General features: G+C 46.9%; 1 long non-coding RNA gene across 5 annotated transcripts in view; it reads right to left on the bottom strand.

The window, feature by feature from the left end:
- LOC116276563 (uncharacterized) overlaps nt 1-18,273 on the bottom strand; it is a 370,958-nt gene that overhangs the window by 83,845 nt on the left and 268,840 nt on the right. For all 5 annotated transcript variants that reach the window (XR_012066340.1, XR_012066339.1, XR_012066342.1 and 2 more), the window contains exon 4: nt 9,810-10,028. This is a non-coding gene — a long non-coding RNA (uncharacterized lncRNA). The remainder of the gene's footprint in view (nt 1-9,809; nt 10,029-18,273) is intronic.

Genomic DNA, 18,273 nt, shown 5'->3' with positions numbered 1-18,273 from the left:
ACAGTGTTACAAGGGAGTGTCAAGGTGATTCCACTTAAGGCCACTGGGCATTCCTGAGGCAACGTGCTCCAGGCACTGCCCTTCTCTGGCCTGAGAAGGGCACTTCTGCAGAGAAAACCTGACCCAACTCGTCACCACTGCACAAAGCAGCGGTGACTACACTTGCGAGAAATTGTGGCATCCTGGCCACAGTACCTCATCACCTTGGAAGGCAGCTGGATGGACAGACTGCCGCCCTGGGATCAGCGCTCACTTGTAACAGGGCCAGGACTGGGGTAAAGCAAGTGATGCACTCACCCTGGGTGGGAAATTTAACCGGGGGGGGGTGCAAAAAACCCACCATAATTGGGAGAAATAATATTCTAACGCAGTATTTCAAAAATCAAAATGGATGCCAAGAGTCCACGATAAAAACAACTTCAAAAGTTGCAATAAAGATAGGCTTCAACCCTGCCTGTGTACAACTCAGCCTCGCTTGACTCACCCCTATCCTGGCCCTGGTTCCAATAAAACTTTATTGACAAAGTCAGGTGGGCAGCCTACAGGACACAGCTTGTCCATTTCGTTTTGCCAAATGATTGCATTAAACTCTTACTCGTCTTGATTACTGAGGTTTTGCGTGCTGCTTACATTTTGCATCTAAAGTAAGTGCCCCCCTCTTCTCACTGGAGTCCTGGTCCTACTGTGTGAGCTCAGGCAAAAAACTTCAACCTCTGAGCCTAAATACACGCGGTAATGGTGTTCCCAACTGAAGAGCTGTAGTAAGGATCACCCTCATAAAATGCCATTTGCACAATTACTAGCGCTTGATAAATGGTGATTGCTTTAGTAAATATTGCCTTGGTATTGATGTTGCTTTTATAGGAGTTCTCTCCAACGAGAACAAACTCTGGTCCTTCAGGGGACTTCTGAGGACTTGGCATTCTCTAAGGATGTGGCAACTTTCTGACTTAGGAACAACTTGGGCAACTTGGGCAACTTGGGCAACTTGGAGCTGCCTGAAAAACAAAACAAAACAACAACAAAAAAAAAAACGGTTCAGCTGAGGCCAGAACCACTTGCCTCGTGGGCTCCCAGAGTTCAAAACCCCATCACGGGGTGGCCCAGACTCTCGCTATGAATTTGAACTTGTCCTGCAAAACTGAAGTGTTTCAGGACCCAGGCACGCAGCATTGTAAAAAGGGGCAATTAAACCTATAAAACTGAGGTTTACAGGGGGATTTATAGTGTCAGAGGCTTTTTATAGCTTTTTTAGATTAGTTTAAATAGAGGAAAAAAGAACAGGGGAAAGAGAAAGAAAGGACTTGAAACTTGAGGAGACTTGAAAGTTCAGAAAGAAGCTTTTAGGAAGCACAGAGGGGTCATAATCAGAGGCGCGTTTTCCCGTCTTGGTATCTCTTGCAAATTGAAGCCAAAAAAAAAAGGCAAGAACTTCTGTCTCCCACCACTCCTTTTTCCTCATCCTTAGCAGTCTGAGAAGATTTGCAGGGGCTGGGGAAAGTCCTGCGGAGGGATTGGAGAAAGAAAGCAGGATTTTGAGGGAACCAGCAGGTCCCTTGGTCACACGAGCATGCGTCTCCGGACCCCGGGAGGCAACAAGCCTCCCTGTACCAGGCAGCTCCGCGCGCTGAGGAGCTGGGCTGCAGTGGTGGGAGTTTGTCACAGGAGATGGAAATGTCTTCATCAGCCAGAGGGAGACGTTGGGCTTCAGAACACGGACCACGTGGCGAATGCAAGTATGAGCTCAAAGTCCTGCAGAGGGTGGTCTGAGAACCAGAGTTCCCTCTGGCTACCATCTTCCCCCTTCTCTTCCCTCCACCCACAGCGGCCTCCTTCCTCTTTCTTGGAAGCATCCGTGTCCTTTTTGTTTCCTCTGCTAAGACTGTTCCCTCTGCCAGGAATGCCCTTCCACCAACTTACTTCAAGTTCCTCAAACTCATCTCAAAGGTTCACTTCTTAGTAAAAGAGCTCTCCAAGATATTAAACAAAAAGTTCTCTTTTTCCATCTTCAGTTGCCTTAGAATGCCAGTCTATGGTATCTGCATCTTTCATCTTTAGATAGTCTTTCCTTGGCCAGAATCTAACACAGAGAAGATACGGGGGAGGAAGAAAAGGTCATAGTGAAATGCAGGCTCCTGGGTCCGTTCCAGCTCTGCTAAGTGTGTGGTCTCAGACAAGTACCTGAACTTCTTTATGCTACCGGTGTTCTCATCTGTAAAATGGGCCCGTAACAGTGCCTACCTCATAGGGCTCTGGTGAACTTTAACTGAGTTAACACATGTCAGAAGCTTAGAACCACAGCCTGATATACATTAAGCACTTAAGGAATGTTAGCTCAAAGCACTCTTCAGTAACATTTGAAGAGTCCTGAGGGCATGGTGACTGGCTGACTTTCTTTCCAAAGCTGATCTAACTCTGTTTGAAATTTTGGTTCTGCCACAAAAATCAAATTCAGTTCTCCCGGTGAAGGAGCTTAAACGTTGCTATTTCCTGTCCTAATTACAGGCTTGTTTCAGCTGATGTAACCCTTGTTTTCCATTAAATGTACTCAAGAATGTCTGGGTTGATTATTTCTTTGGCTAGGTCCTTAAAAATTATTGAATATTTATTGGGTTCCAGGAATTCTACTAAATGCTTAAATACATTATTTTATTTCACCATATTTAATCATAATCCTGATTCTGAAATAATCATTTTTAAAAAGGTATCAAGCCACAGTTACTGTGTTAAGTTTCTTAGCTCATTTAACCCTTGGAAGGGTCCCATAAAGTAGACGTTATTATTACGTAAGAGACTGGTTTACTTTTTCAAGATCACAGAGCTGATCACTGGTGGAACTGTGATCTGAATCCAGGGTTGGCTGATGCCAGAGTCTACAGTGCACCTCCAGCTCTCCCCTCTCCATCCTGCTTATGTAATCATAATAAAAATGTAAATACTGATTTATGCAACAGCAATCCATAAACTTCATACTCAAAAGTTATCTATGGCTTGCTGGAGAGTGACAGGGACTGACCATCACAACTCAGGCAGATTATACTCCAAAGCGTGTGTGTGTTTTCTTTTTCTCACACGCTTGCTATTTCCATGTTATTTCACTCTTAATCAAAGGCTAGACTCAGTTGCTGTGAATCACAGATGCATCTCCACCTTAAATTTCTTTAAAAACTGTGCATTTGGGGGGAAAAATTAGATTAAGATTTTAAGTAGTGGGTTTAGCTCTTTTAAAAACTGTATTAAAAGAACATGTGTCACTCATTTTTGGAAAAGTAAATGAAAATATAAGTAGAAAGTTCAGCTATTTAAAAAAAGATAGTGAAAAAATTCGTTATCACTCACATTTTTTGTAAATTAGGTGAAAATTTAAGTGGAAGATTTAGCTAATTTTTTTTAAAGTTATAGTGCATTCCTGTGGGGAAAGGGAATTTTTTATAATGTGTATAATCATCTCTGTATGTCACCCCGCACATATCTGAGTTTTACATTTGGATTTTCTTGTATTGAGCCTACACATCCTGGGAAACAGATGAGTTAGGGCAACAGGACTCATTACATATTTTTCTGTACCTCCAGGGCTCTGCAGTAGGATGGAAAGAAGTTCCGAGTATATATCCTGGTAATTCAGGCCAGCCAAATACACACGTTGATTTTGATTCTTTGTGGTTTCTAATAGCCTTCCCTTCATCCTGCACCTTTTTTTTTTTTTTTCCTGGGCAGGAAACCCAAAGGGACAGCAATCAGGAAGAGGATTCCATCCTTGCCTTCTCCCTTTCAGTGGAAGGGGAATAATTCAATCAGTCCACATACGCAGGGCCTCATCAGCCAGCAGGGGAAGGCGGTCAGGGCGCCGAGTCGACTCAGCGTTCATTGTTTTCCTCTCCTTCTCTCGTCTTCCTTCTAAGCTAAATCTAATGGAAGACGAATCAATCCACACCGAGAAGGGAAAAAACAAAAAATCAGGCTTTTCCCCTGCACCGCCGCCTCCCCCGAAAAATTTTGTGTGTGTGTGTGTGTTTTGGTTTTTTTCTGGATCAGAAACACAGGACTTCCCAAATCAAGTGAAGTGAGTCCCAGATGTGGGCTCATTTCAAATGAAAAACACATCCCATCATTTCAGGCAGAACTCTGCTTGAGGAGACCGGTGATTGCAGGGCCTGACAAGAGGATTTCTCTGGAGAGTTTGTCCCAGACTGTGGAGGGGAAGAGGGATGAAGGGCCTGCGGAGGAAAGAGGCAGGACTCAGGCTAACGAGGCCGGGGGGTCGATGGGAACCAATCAGAAGAGTGGAAGGCATCTTTGGATAGCACCCAGGATGGCGAGAACTGAAGCTGCCACATGCTGAAGGCTGGGTTTATTAATCAGAAGGCACTAAATCTCTATTACACATCTTGGACATGTACCGCCGGAAACAAACCAACCCAACCCAACGAGACATGACAGTGATGCTCACACTTGTGGGCATTCTGGAGAATTCTTTTTCTGCGGGAGAATGGCAGCTGGCAGCCGGAATGCCGGGAACTGACGTGATGTGCAAATTAATAGATTTCTTTTCCAGGCCAAGAGGAGAAGAGGGCCTTTTGACAGCCTTTGATCCGGCCATTAATTTTCAAAGATTGATCAAGACACTAACATGTCACATGCACTTTCTTCTAGCGTTGCACCAAAAGAAGAATGCTGAACCATGTAACCAAAGACATCTCTTGGTGAAAGATCTTCCTTTTAGCGACTATAATTCACATTTTCATCAATGTCATGCTGCACGTAGATGAAAACAGTCATTTAAATGTGTTTCTTCTGTCTTCCTCTAATAGGTTTGATTTAACATTTCTTGCCATCTGGTTTGTTGAACAGAAATATGGAAGCACTTTTATTCTCTACATGCTTCTTACAGGGCTTAGTCTAAGATGTGGCCTCTTTCTTTTTTACTCAACTGGACTCTAACACAGATTTCCGCCCCCAAACAGGCCATTTGGGTATTTTGGCAAGGCTCTGGTCCTTCCTTAAGCAGCACCGTTTAACCCAGCGTAATTACTTTATGATGAAAATCTTGGCCATTTCTTCCAGAGCACATGCAGCATTCTATCTCAGTCGGTATCCCCTCAGCATCACGGCGGAGTTTATTAAACTAAATTGAGTCGGATGAGTTAATGTAGCTTTCCAATAATTATATTTCTCAAATTGGTCCCATAATAGCAATAATTGCTAGCATGTATTGAACGCCAGCCCTCTGCTCAGAGCTTTACATTCACTGGCCCACAGATGCCTCATCTCAACCCTATGAAGTTAACAGTGGGCCCATTTTACAGAAGAGGAGCCCAAGATGCAGCCGAGTGGCAGAGCTGGGATTTGAAGCAACTCTCGTTTACAAGCTTCCTTGGATTTCACTTGTATCTTATACTGTCGGCCCGGGGCTAGACTTCTAACAGAGCACTGATCCTGGGCGGGAGTGTGTGCAGACTGTCAGGGGGACGGCTGGGAAGGGCTTCGTGGTAGCAGGTACCGAGTGCCCGACAAGGTCACTTGACCGTGGGGCCTGGCCTTGGATGGAGGCACAGGACATCAGAACACGGATGAGCCTGGGGCGGGGGACAGCTAAGGAGGTGGGCAAAGGACTGAAGCTATAACGGTTCCAACTCATATAATCCAATGCCCCAAACACACAACTTTCTCACATCTGTGATACGAGCATATCTTATTAGCTTCCTGGGGCTGCTGTTACAAATTACCACACATTTCGGTGGCTGAAAAACAGCAAGAATGTCTTTTCTCATAGTCTGGAGGCCAGAAGAAGCCCAAGATCAAGGTGCCAGCAGGGCTGCACTGCCTCCAAACGCTCGAGGAGAGCGCCTGCTTGTCTCCCCAGCTCCCGGCGGTGCTGGCTCCCTTGGCCCGTGGCTGCGAGACTCTGGTCTCCGCCTCCACCTTCCTCTGTGTCTGTCCTCTTCTGTCTCTCGCAAGGACGCTTGTCTTTGGGGTCAGGGCCCAGCTGGGTAACCCAGGACGGTTCCGCCTAGAGCTCTTTAACCTAATCACATCCATAAAGACCCTTTTCCCGAGTAAAGTCCCACTCACAGGTTCTGAGGGTTAAGATGGGGATGTATCTTTTGGGGGGTCCACCATTCAACCCACTACCACCTGTAAATCAAATATGAAATAAATGGAGTCACTGAACCCTTAGACTTGTAAAGTGGAATTCGGCTGAAAAGAAGGCAAAGACCATGAACTGAAGCTTATCTCCTCCCCGTCAGCACTTGGCCCCGTGCCCGACAGCCAGGTAAACAGCTGGCGTCCGAGGGCCAGCGCGGCATCGGTAGGAACAACAAGAGTTGCAGCAGACCCTGGTTTAAACACGGAGTCTGCTGTTTTCCAGTTATGGTTCCGGTAAGTCATTGTACATCTCTGAGTCTCAGTCTCCTCCTCTGCAAAATGTGGTGGCAGCTCAAATGAAATAGGAGATTCCAGGAAAAGCAGCCACCGGCCTTAGCTCCCAGTAGCCCGGCACCCCCTCACCAGTGGGGGGGGGGGGCTCTGCCACTCCTCCTGCACGCTCTCCCTTCCTCCCCCAACTTCAGCACCCCTTAAATACTCCCTTCATGGGTTTGTGGACTCCCACTGCTGCCAACAAGCCGGAGTGTGGCGGCCAGTGGGCCTGCTCCCCGGGCTGCCGCGAGGTACTTCTGGGGTGTTAGCGTTACTCGTCTCTGGGACGGGAACACATTACAAGTGCATCTGGCGATGGAAGCAAAATGCTGGCCGGAGCAAGTTCGGGCGGCTACTTTCATCCTTCCAAGCCGGACGTCTGCACACCAAATGCTCCCTGGAGCCAGGCACCTAACCAGAATGAGCGAAGTGGGCCAGGCGGGGCCAGCGGCAAAATCAAGAGCGTACGCCTCTTCTAAAGGGCCAATACTGCTTCGCCCCATTGGGCCGGTGCTACCAGATCTTCCAGTTCTGTGCAGAGAAGTTAGATCTCTAAATTGATACAAAATATTTGGTTACAAAGTGTTTGCAATTAGTTAAAAACTAGGTAAACACTGTGGTTTTCACAGGTGTTATTTACCAAATATTTCTAGAGTCGCCCCTGCCCAGGAATGAGATGGACATGCACTTTCCTTGTCTCCACTGAAGGTGGGCATGGCCATGTGACTCACTTTGGCCCATGAATGTCAGCAGAGGTGACACACATCACTTCCAGGTAGAAACTGTAAAAGCCAGCACACCATCCCCTCAGACTCTCCTCATTTCCTCAATTACAATGGAAGCACACAAAGAGATAAGGACTCTGCCTTGGTTCTCGAGTTATTATAATAACAAATGAGCAAAGTAACCCCCACAGATCCCACCAGCAGAAACAGGATGAACACGTTGGAAGAGCAAAAAAGGAATGTTTGTTATTTATGCTCCTAAAATATGTGGGGGGCTGTTTGTTACTGCAGCACAATCAAATTTATTGTGACTGATATAAACACGATAGAGATGACACAAAACAAGTCTGTGGCTATTTCTCTGATCTGCAATTTCAGATGAATTGGTTTTTCTCCTCTTTTTCACTTCCTTTGTTTCAAACATTTCCTTCTTTCATCATCTCTGTCAGTTCAGCTCATCCAGCAAACATTTATGAAGACTTCTATAAAGGGGAAACTGCTCTAACCATACCATAGCAACCATACCATAGCAACAATAACAATAACAGCAATCATTATAAAATAGAGGCTGCAGTCCTCAGACCACCAGCTCATCCAGAGCAGCTCACCCTTTTTGGTCCAACCGGCAGAGGCAATCCAGACCCCAAAGTAGTCAGACTCCAGAGTATTCCCCAACCCCCAACCCACCCTAACTTCTAAATGCTTCCATGATTTCCAGCAGACTCTGATCTATAAGAATCATGCTTACTCTCAGATCCCAAAAGGATGCTTGCGTCTCGTTTTGCAGAACCGGGTGACACATGGCAAGCAGGTTTTCTCTGGAATCGGGCTGACCTGATTTTATTCCCTGCTTGGCCACTTATTAGCTGTGTGACTTTATGCCCTGATGTTCTGTTGAACACAGTACAGTACACCTCCAATTTGGCGGAGCTATAAAGAGGATCAAGCATAACATATAGCAAGTAGCCGAGAGGGTGGCCCATAGCTGGTGCTAAGTTAATGGCAACTTTTGGGGGAAGAGAGAGATGGACAAAATGAAGCAGAAGGGGTACCTGGAGTCACTTTAAGTTACAAGTTACAACTCAGCGTGCGACAGTGAGTTAAGCCAATGGGCTCTGGAGCGTGGCTGCCTGGGTTCAAATCCTCTCACTCCAACTGTGTAACTACGAGTAAGACACTTCCCTGCTCTGAGCCTCAGTTTTCTCAGCTGTAAAATAGGAACGATAACATGACAATAATAATAGCATGTGATTCCTAGAGTTGCTGTGACAAGTGCCAGGCACACAATAAAGAGAAAACACAGATGAGACCTTCATGTCCTTATTATGTAAAAATCTGAGAGCGACACCTCATTTCAAGTCCGGTTTGGCCAGCGGCCCATCTGGCCTTAGGTGAAACCTCAATCCGTGGGCTTGTGCTGAAGGAGCGTCCCCCAGCCCAGCCCTCTGGAATCCACCTTTCGAAACCAGCAGTTTACAACGTCCCACAAGGCTTCATTGTTTTCCCCTCGGCGGGGAACACGTGTTCCTTCCACGCGCGCGCACTTGACTTTGAAAAACACTTGGTTGCGGTCTCTCTCACAGGCTTTTGGTCTCTGGGACTCTGGACAGCGCAGCAAGACGGCCTGGGGAAACCCGATCTCCCCAGCCCTCAATTCTAATCGTGTTGTTTCTGAGACTGGGGCTCACCTATAAATCATTTTTAATGACAGTTCGAGAAGCAAGACGTCGCAAAGCAAATCTTACACGACGTTCTCATCACCAACGGCATTTAATATCCTAAATCAAATGCTTTATGGCGTTGCATCGCGGGCCTCCGGCGGAATGAAGGAGGGCTATTATTTTTTGCCTTTTGGGCACCTTTTGTGTGCTTGGGGTCACTCACTTTAGGGAATGCCTGGCTGTTATGCTTGGGGGATTTGTTTTGGGGGGAGTTAGGATGGTTGCAGGGTCCACCAGGATTCTTGGGGGACCTTTACACAATGAGGCCGCCTGTGCGGTGGTATCCAGAGCTGGTAATATGAGAAAGTTATGAGAATATAAGCCAGGCCTGATCTGGGGTTCCTCGCCATTCACCTGAGGGGCCCCTTCTCTTGCAGGGAAGTCGATACGGTGAAAATCAAACCAAAGCGACAGCAAATAAAAACAGAGCCTAGCTCTCCTCTCCCCAAACCCCAGCCAGACTTGGGAATTAAATGTGAACATCTACGCACCAATTTACTTCCATCTGACCAAGATTTTTGGAGCATTTTCAATGTGCCTACTATGTGCCTGGACAGGAACTCACAGGGGTCAACACCATCCTTCTCAGTGCAATCTTTTTCAACCATCAGTGTCCAAGCACCTCCAGGACGCAGGGAGCCCCGCTAGCTGCCAGTGGAGGAGTGGCTGCTCGGGGGTCTGTCCCAGGCAGCAGCCCTCAAACAGTCAAAAGACACACAAACGTGCAAAACGGCGAGATCAAAAGCTGCTGGATGCACGTCGAACAATCCCTGCTCGATGAATGGTTAGTGAGTGAACCGCTTGACCAAAGAACAAGAGAACAAAGCGATCAGAATAACACAACTGTGCGTGACAAGCCTTTGCTTCTTGCCGGCCCCTCCCTTCCCTCCCCGACACACGTGCTGTAGTCAGAGGTCCTGGCGTAACCTCGCATCAGACTCACCCATCGTGAGGGGTCATCCGTGTCTGCAAGGGAGACGTGCTGATCGTTCCCAACGCGACATCTGGAAGCCTGGAGTTCCCCTCCTGCCTTTGGTTCCCTAGGACTGAGCCACGGGAGGGTTTTCTTCTTGCCTCGCCTGTATTCCCTGGGCCAGGAGGAAGGTGGCTTAACTCCTGGTGGCAGGATGTACTGTGCCCTCCTGCTCAGATGCAGTGGCTCCTGAAAGAAGAGTCACAAGAAAAAAGCCGACATTAGCTGGGCTTCTGCTATGTGCAGACACAGAGCTCAGACCCGTGTGGGCATCAGCGCTGAGTAACTCCTGTATCGGAGCAGGGCTGGGAGCAGAAATTCAGGCGACAGGGGTAGAGTGCTTGGCACAGTGCCGTAACACACTAAATGCTTAAGAAATGGCAGTTTCTTTGTTACAGCCTCCATGACAAGTGAGGAAACTGAGGCTCGGAGAAGGGGAGGGAGAGAAGGAGCTATGAGTGGAAACCAGGGAGGGAACATCATCCAGGGTTTGCGAGCTTCCCGATCGTGCTAAGGGGCTTCTCCTAACACTGGAGCTGGGTATCTGGGGTCGGTTAATTCTCCTCTCTGAGATTCCAACAACAACAACAATAATAATAACAATAGGTTGAATCCTATGAAGTTGCCAGTTTCACACTTCAGTGATGTTTGAATGTCAGTGATTTCATTAGCTTCGGTTGAATAAAAGCAACTTTCTCATAGAGTTCCTGTGAGAATGATACATTCCGGAAAAGCTGTGCAGAGCACCCGGTAAACACAAGTCCCTCAGTCCGTGGGAGTTAGTTTTCAGTTATCTTCCCCACGGCTTTCTTGGACGAAGGAAGAAGCGAGGGCCATTCATATCAGCACTGGAAGTAAAGCCGCTACCATGTCTTCCAGCCCTGGGAAGCCCATGTCACGGGGGCCCCATCCCCACCTCCAGGGGTGGGTGATAGGGGATCAGTAATTTCCTCCATCCAGCCACACGGGTGAATGATTTACCAGCTGCCCCTAAGCCCCCTCCCCTTTCCACCGCAGGGCAGAGCTCTCCAAGCCCGAGCACCCTCCTTTGAACCAGAACTCTGGGATTGCTGCTGGGGGTGGGGGGGTCCCGGTGTCCTTTCTTTTCTTCTTGAGGGAGGGGGGACTGGGTGATGGGGCAGAGGGCAGGTGTGTATTATAATACAGCTGGATGGGGGAAAGGAGGCCATTGCCAGAGGTCTGTGTTAATTAGAAAGTGGCTTCCCCAGAGCCAAGAGTCCCTCAGAAACATCTCCATCCTCATCCTCATCATTGTCAGCATCACTGATGTATCATCATTGGCCACAGCTTCATCACCCTTTCCTTTTCATCAGCTACTGCTACTGCTTCCTTTTCACGCCTCTCCTCCTCCTCCTCTTCCTCCCTCCTTTTTCTCCTTCTTTTTCACCGTCAGCCAAAGCCACTGGATTCCAGGCTCCCTCGTACATTCTGTTGCTGTCTTCCCTTCCTGGGTCCTCATTCTACCCAGGTTTTGGGTTTCTCCTCTTCCCCCACCTCCATCATGATTCAACAATACTCAAAGCTTCAGACCTTCCCCGATCCTGCTGTCCTTTCACTCCTGCGACCCCTGCATCACAAAAACCTACCTATACCTGGATGTAATGGGCTCAGTGGCACCCCCTAGACTGCAGCTCTCAGTGAATGGGCTTGAACATCAAAACCTGCAGCTAGGCAGGCATGCTGAGAGCAGACTGAACCCTTGTTGGGGTCTTCAACAGGTGAGGGGGTTGGTTGAGTAACAGATCAAAGTGGAGCAGAAGAGAACCCTCCACTCTCCTCAGTGCTGTGCCATCAAAGCCAAACCAGAGAATACTTCAGAACTCTGGGAGTGTCTGCCTTGCTCATACCCTTAACCACCAATGGCCAACAATCAACAGGGAATGGATCCCAGAAGGTCCACACCTAACACGGCCATGATTAATTAGATCAGAATGAGCCCAATCTGGGCAAATTAGAGTGCTTTTCCATGGAATTTGGATGATGATAATGGTGATGAAGATGATGTAGACCAGTGTAATGATGGTGATGACAATGGTGATGGCTGTGGTGGTGGTGGTGATGGTGGTGATGGTGATAATGGCGGTGATGATGATGATGATGATGGTGGTGGTGGTGGTGATGATGATAATGGAGGTGATGATGATGATGATGATGGTGGTGGTGGTGGTGATGATGATAATGGAGGTGATGATGATGATGATGATAATGGTGGTGATAATCATGGTGATGACAATGGTGATGGCTGTGGTGGTGGTGGTGACAATATCTCTATGTCAGCCACTTGAATGGTTTACCTACATTGCTCCTTACAACCTTATACGGTAAGGAGGTAAGGAAGTAATTAATAATATTCTTATTGTATAGATGAAAAAAACAAGCCAATTTCCCAAATGTACAGAGTTGGTAACTGGTGGAGCAGGGAAAGCCACTCAGCTCAGAAAGAATAATGAAAGTAAGTGTGAGTAACAGAGGTAGAATTCTCTCCAGAGTCCCAGTTCTAGAACTTTCTTCACCCTACTTAAACCCCTGCCCTTGGGTTCTTTGACACCCCATTCCCATTTTTCTTAAGCTTCAGTTGATTTCTATTCATTTCAGTCTGACAAACACTAATAAATAAAGCCACTGAACTTTCTTTGTCTCCACCTAAGGTGTATGGTGATTCTTTTAAAAGTGACTTTAAGTCAGGGCCAAGATTAAGGTGAAACAAATTGTGTCCCTAGGGCACACAATTTAAGGAGGCACTCAGTCTCAGGATCAGGCAAGTGAGGGTGGGGGGCATTCACACAGATTTGAGAGTAAGCGCCTCCTTACGTTTTGCACCCTAGGCGCCTTGCTTCCTTCACTCTAAACTCAGCCCTGCTTACACAACTCTCTTTCCTTTTCTATTACGGTTTCCCCAGCTATAAAATAAGGACATTGAACCCGGAACTGCAAAGAGCCATCTTGGGTGTAATATGCTGATTCTGGCAAATAAATGACATACTTGCTACAAGCCCCACATCCCATGTCTGTGGCAGACATCTCTAATCAATCATGGCTTTTCAATGAGCCTCGACATGTCCTCAGAATCCAACTCCACATAAAGCCACGAGGATCTACTACCAAATATTTAGAATTGGCAAGTAAGAGGAAACTTTTCAAGGGCAGGAACAGGGTGTTTTTCTCTCTCTCTCTCTCTCTCTCTCCAGCACCTAAAATGGTACCTGATACAAGATGAAGTTCTGCATATTTTTTTCAGATTCAACTGAAACTTGATCAAGAATGTGCACAGAGAATTATGTACACAGGTGGTTACTGTTCAGATGAATACCCAAACGTGGAAGTTCGCGCACGCACACACACACACACACACTTCCATGCACCATGTAATACAGCCTATGTATAAATGGGGCCAGCTCAGGCCCCAAACAATGAAAAGATTATGTTCCCTCCAACTCTCTTAAACTTCAAAATAATAATTTTAAATCAAAATAATAAGGGTCCAGAAGTCCAAAAAGTTCTGGCAGTTGTCACAATAATTACCTTAATTTTTCTTCGATATCAAATATCAACATCATTAAAAAAGGAGGAGGGAATTTGGAGTCTATGATTTCCTTGTCTTGAGACTCTTGGCGGATCAAGCAGCACTGAAAACAATCTCAAATACTCATGAGTGTGGACATGTACACATAGAAACGGACGTACCGTCACATGTGCACAGATGTTCACAATTACACGTCTAGGCTTGCAATCTCCATGCACTATTCACGTACGTATACACGAACACCCACACATTAAACACGCAGGCACGTGTCCCCTTGTGTTGTATGCATGTATGCACTTGGCAAAGCATACATACCCACAAATGCACAAGAGGACACCTACATCCACCTGAATACACGTGCACAGATACGCAAGCACACCCTCTGTGGTCCCCACCCGAGTGTATCAGTACACGTGTACACACACACACACGTTCACACCTGCACAAACATGCACGTGTGTGCACATATACACACCCCAGCATCTGCACACTGGCTGGGTCCTAAATTCTCCCACATACTGTGCCCTGCACCCACACGCACACACTCAGATGCTCACATTCTCACACACACACACATACACAATTTATACACCCAGGTTCATACACTGACACACAGACACATGCAGACGCACAGTCTCCTGCAGTTCCTCTCTCACACACACACGCACACACATGGTCTGCCATCCCTCCAGCCTAAGACCCAGGTCGGCAGGCCTGCGCTGTCAGGGAGCCTGGTAAGAATCAGCAGGGCAGCTCGACAGTGATAACAATTTCCAGAGCCAACAGAAGGGAGCTTAATCCACAGTGAAAAGCTGACAGGGCCGGCGCCTCTGCATGCTTCCTGCCAGCTCCTACTCACTCAGCCCAGCGTGGGGAGGTGGCAGACTCTTGGTGCCCTCAAGCCATGTCATCTCCTCGCTAATGATGCCAACCTTTTGACAAAGCTGAGCAACACAGCCGGTAGGTGTGAAGTTGGAATTAATTTCCTTTCAGAAGGTCAAGTGCATTAATGAGCTTTTGGCTGGCTGGTAGAATCGTTCTTCCTTTTCTCCTTTTTTGCAAGAGGGAAAGAGGAAAAAAAGGAGGAAGGGACACTTTCCTGGAGCTGTTTTATTCTTTTGCTTCTCCTCCGTTCAGAAGACTGGGCCCCTTTTTCAGAACCCAGTAAGGAGACCCCGTGGGCAGACAGATGAGCTTAGACATGGCCTGCTGTGGAGCACTTAATTCCCCCACTGCACCAGGGAATTCTCAGCATTAGACCTGCCTTGAGGGGCAGGGAATAAGCAAAGAAGAACAAAATATACATCCCGGCCTTTAAGGAGTTTCAATGGATACAAAGTTAGGAAAAAAAAATGGGTTTCATTGTACATGCCATTTCTGATTGATTAGTAGTGGCTGCCTGGGGCTGAGAGGGAAAGAAATGAGCAGTGGAGGTGTCTTTGGGCTCAAGGGGCAGGAGAGTTGTGATCGATTAGCAATGCCTGCCTGGGGCATCGTATGGTGGCAGTTGCAGCATACACAGAGCTATTAAAAAAAAAGAAAGAAAGAAATACCTAGAATTCAACAGGTTAAGAATAAATAGAAAATAAGTATGCTGAAAACCTAAACAAAGAGAAAGAGTCCATAAGAACACTTAAGAAGAAGCTACATGTAAATAGGAATTATAAACTCAAATGCTTTTAGGAACCAGGAAGGTGACATAACAATTCATGTGGCCCAGACGGAGCTTCTGCTAAGCTCTAGAGTGTAATTCTCATTCAAAGAGGGAACTGCTACTTCATTCAACCAATTCCTGCCATAGAAGAAGGTGAGCCAGATATTATCACATCCACCAATTTTTTTCCAAGAGAAATGAAAAAATGTGGGTAATTTTTTAAATGTGAAATTTCCCAGGTTTTACTGTTGCCAAAATTTCTTTTTAAATTAAAAAAACATTATTCTGTAGGCCCCCAAATATCTTGGATTTGTCCAGAAAGAGGCCAGCTGGAGCCTGTTTTAGAGCAAAATGGGAATAGAGGAGAAAGTTCTGGTGGTAATCAGTGTGGTCTCTCATCTGTTTTCCCCACCAGACTTCATACTTGCTGAGGGCAGAGAGAACGTGTGTGTGTGTGTGTGTGTGTGTGTGTGTGTATGTGTGCAGACTCATGACTCTGCACCCAGCACCTGCCCGCTGGCACACTTTCACACTCAAAAATACATATTAAATGCACGGATAAAAGGATCAAATTCCACTCTGACTTGTATAAAGCCATTTCAGGGTGTCCAAATGTTTCCCAGTGTTTAATGACACATCACCCTCTCTTCTTTAATTCTTGGAGATACAGAGCATTCTGTAATCCCTTCAATGACAGGGATTCAATCTGTCTGGATTCCAAGTCCAGTTCTGCCTCGTCCTAGCTGTGTGGCTTGAGGCTAGTCACGTCACTTCTCTGAGTCCTACTTCCCTCCCTTGTAACAGGGGGCTGATAGCAGTATCTGCCTCCCAGAGCGGTTGTGAGAAGCCAAGCAGGTGAACCTGAAATTCATCTTGTAAACCAGGAAGACTGTGAGGGTGAAAGGTGACCCTGCAGATAACTGTTCTGGGGCACTGAGTATAACATGGCCCAGTAGCTCGGCCATCTGGTCACCCCGCACTAACTAAGCTTATCCGCACAAAGCACTTAGAGCAATGGCTGGCACTTAGGGCCCGAGACTGACAGATGACATCACGAGAAAACCACCATCAAGTTTCTGTCTTACTCTCTCTGACTCCTCTGTGGTTAAAGTGACAGAAACAGCTTGAACCTTGACGTTCAAGGTTCTCAGTTCCCCCACCTTTAGTTAAGCACCTGTTCAGAGGAGGCACACATTGAAGGGGGGGTGACGATTCCACCAGGTGACATGTGTAGAGACAGAAAAAAATAAAGAACCTTCAGGCAAAAAAAGAATAGCTTAAACCAAAGTTCGGTGTCCTATTCGTGGGCTCCTGGGTATGATCCAGTTGGAACCAGAGCCTCAAGGACCGCAGGTCCACAAGGTTCGTGAGTCTGAGAAATCGAGATGATGTATGTGAGTCTGAACACATTTGTTATCTGTAACACCATCCGTAAGAGACCTGCCAAAAGAGGACTGTGCACCAAGACCCCAACTTTACAACAACTGATTTTCCTGGGAAGAATCTCAAAGACCAGTGACCCAATTACCAGGTCATATTTTAGAAGGATGTTGTAAAATTCCCCTTAAAAAGGAGGATGGGAGATAGCCCCCACCATTCCCTTTTTTTATTACTATTATTACAGAATGTCATGAGCAGGGAAGGCAAACTTTAAGAAAACAAGCCTCTAAAGCAAAGAAAGCCCCCCTTTTTTTTTTAATCGGAGAAAACTCCGTGGGATTTAACTGAGATAAAGTTCCAGGCTCCCATCTCAGTGACCCTCCAGCAATTGCTTTGCAAGCATGACATGTGCTCACGTCCATCCTCCGCATTCCGTTCATCTGTTCTCGTCTCCCCAGAACAGGAGGATGCTGACGGGGCAGACCCGCAGCTCACTCATGATCAGAAACAGCTGGGTGCTCCCCAAATCCTGCACCTCCAGAAGAGGATGCCACTGGGGGCTGTCTGACTTGCTTTCTTCCAGGTCACAGTTTTCTCAGCAAGACGCCAGCCCAAGAATCTGGGATCACCATTCTCGCACCTTTTCCCAGAAGACATCTTCTTGCCCCCTTCTTAGTCACGGCTCGATCTCCCCCTTCTCTCACTGACAGTTGCAGCCTGAACAGCTTACGCTGTATCATGGCTCATTTCAGTTCATTTCTGGCTCACTAGACAGCAAGTGTTTGATGAGCGTGTACGAAGTGCCAGGCATTGTCCAGGCACTGAGGATGCAGCAGCGAACGTGGCAAAGCCTTGACCTGGTGGAGTGGACCTTCTCAGACGAGATACACATCTCTCCTTTATCTGCTTGATGGGTTCTTCCTGTAAGAACCCAAGATCCAGCTCAAAGACCTTGACTGTTCCCCTAATTTATCCCATGATCATCCCCTTTGGGGAAAAGAAAAACACCTCTGTTCTTCTTAGCCCCGCTTCCCTGGCCTCTTTCGTGCTCACAACATTCTGCCTTGCAGTACAGTGAGCAGCCAGTGTGCCTGCCCAGTAGGCAGGGCGGGTAACTTGCTACTGAGAGAACAGGCTCTGGGTCTGAAGCCTCGCTTCTCTACTTCTGTCTGTGTAAACTTGGGCAATCGACTTAGCTTCTCTGTGCCTCCAACTGCTGATCTACAAAACAGGATCCATGATCACGCCAACTCACAGGGTTGCCGTGAGAATGAACAGAGATGGTCGATAAATCATCCATTTCCCACAACGCATGGGGCATAGTAGAGGCTCAAGAATATCTACTAAAAGATACTTTCAGTCTTTTATGGAGCAAATATTAGTTTACTCCTGTGGCAGGTATGATTATTATCATTGGTGGCTGGTGTTCCTTTAGGCGTCTGTGCTTTCTAGGCTCTTTGCAGTTAGGAAGAGTCTTATGATTAGTTGTGACCAAAGAAGGGGTAGATGTCACCACTAGGAAAATTCCCTGGATGGCACTCCATAGCTAACCTTGCCCTGCCGCAGAAATCAATGAACTCCACGTGGTGAACCTCCTTCAGCTTGGATCCTTGAGTCACTGTATGGATCATTGAATGACTGCATTGGACAGGAAGTGTGTGTGGGAAATAAGTCTTTGTCAATTTAAGATACAGAGATCAAAGGGTAAGTGTATTCACGCAGCAGAACCTAGCTGGCTTTGACTAATACAAGTACCAGCTACACTCCAGGCCCCGTGCCAGGCTCAGCAGTCACATTCTTGAGCTGGAATCACACTCAGGGACTTCCAGGACCTTGCTTCTTGGGGACCACAAATG

The sequence above is a fragment of the Vicugna pacos genome, chromosome 32, assembly GCF_048564905.1.
Source record: "Vicugna pacos chromosome 32, VicPac4, whole genome shotgun sequence".
Lineage (NCBI taxonomy): Eukaryota > Metazoa > Chordata > Mammalia > Artiodactyla > Camelidae > Vicugna > Vicugna pacos.
Note: the sequence above shows the minus strand (reverse complement) of the source record. Positions and strands in the feature narration are given on the sequence as shown.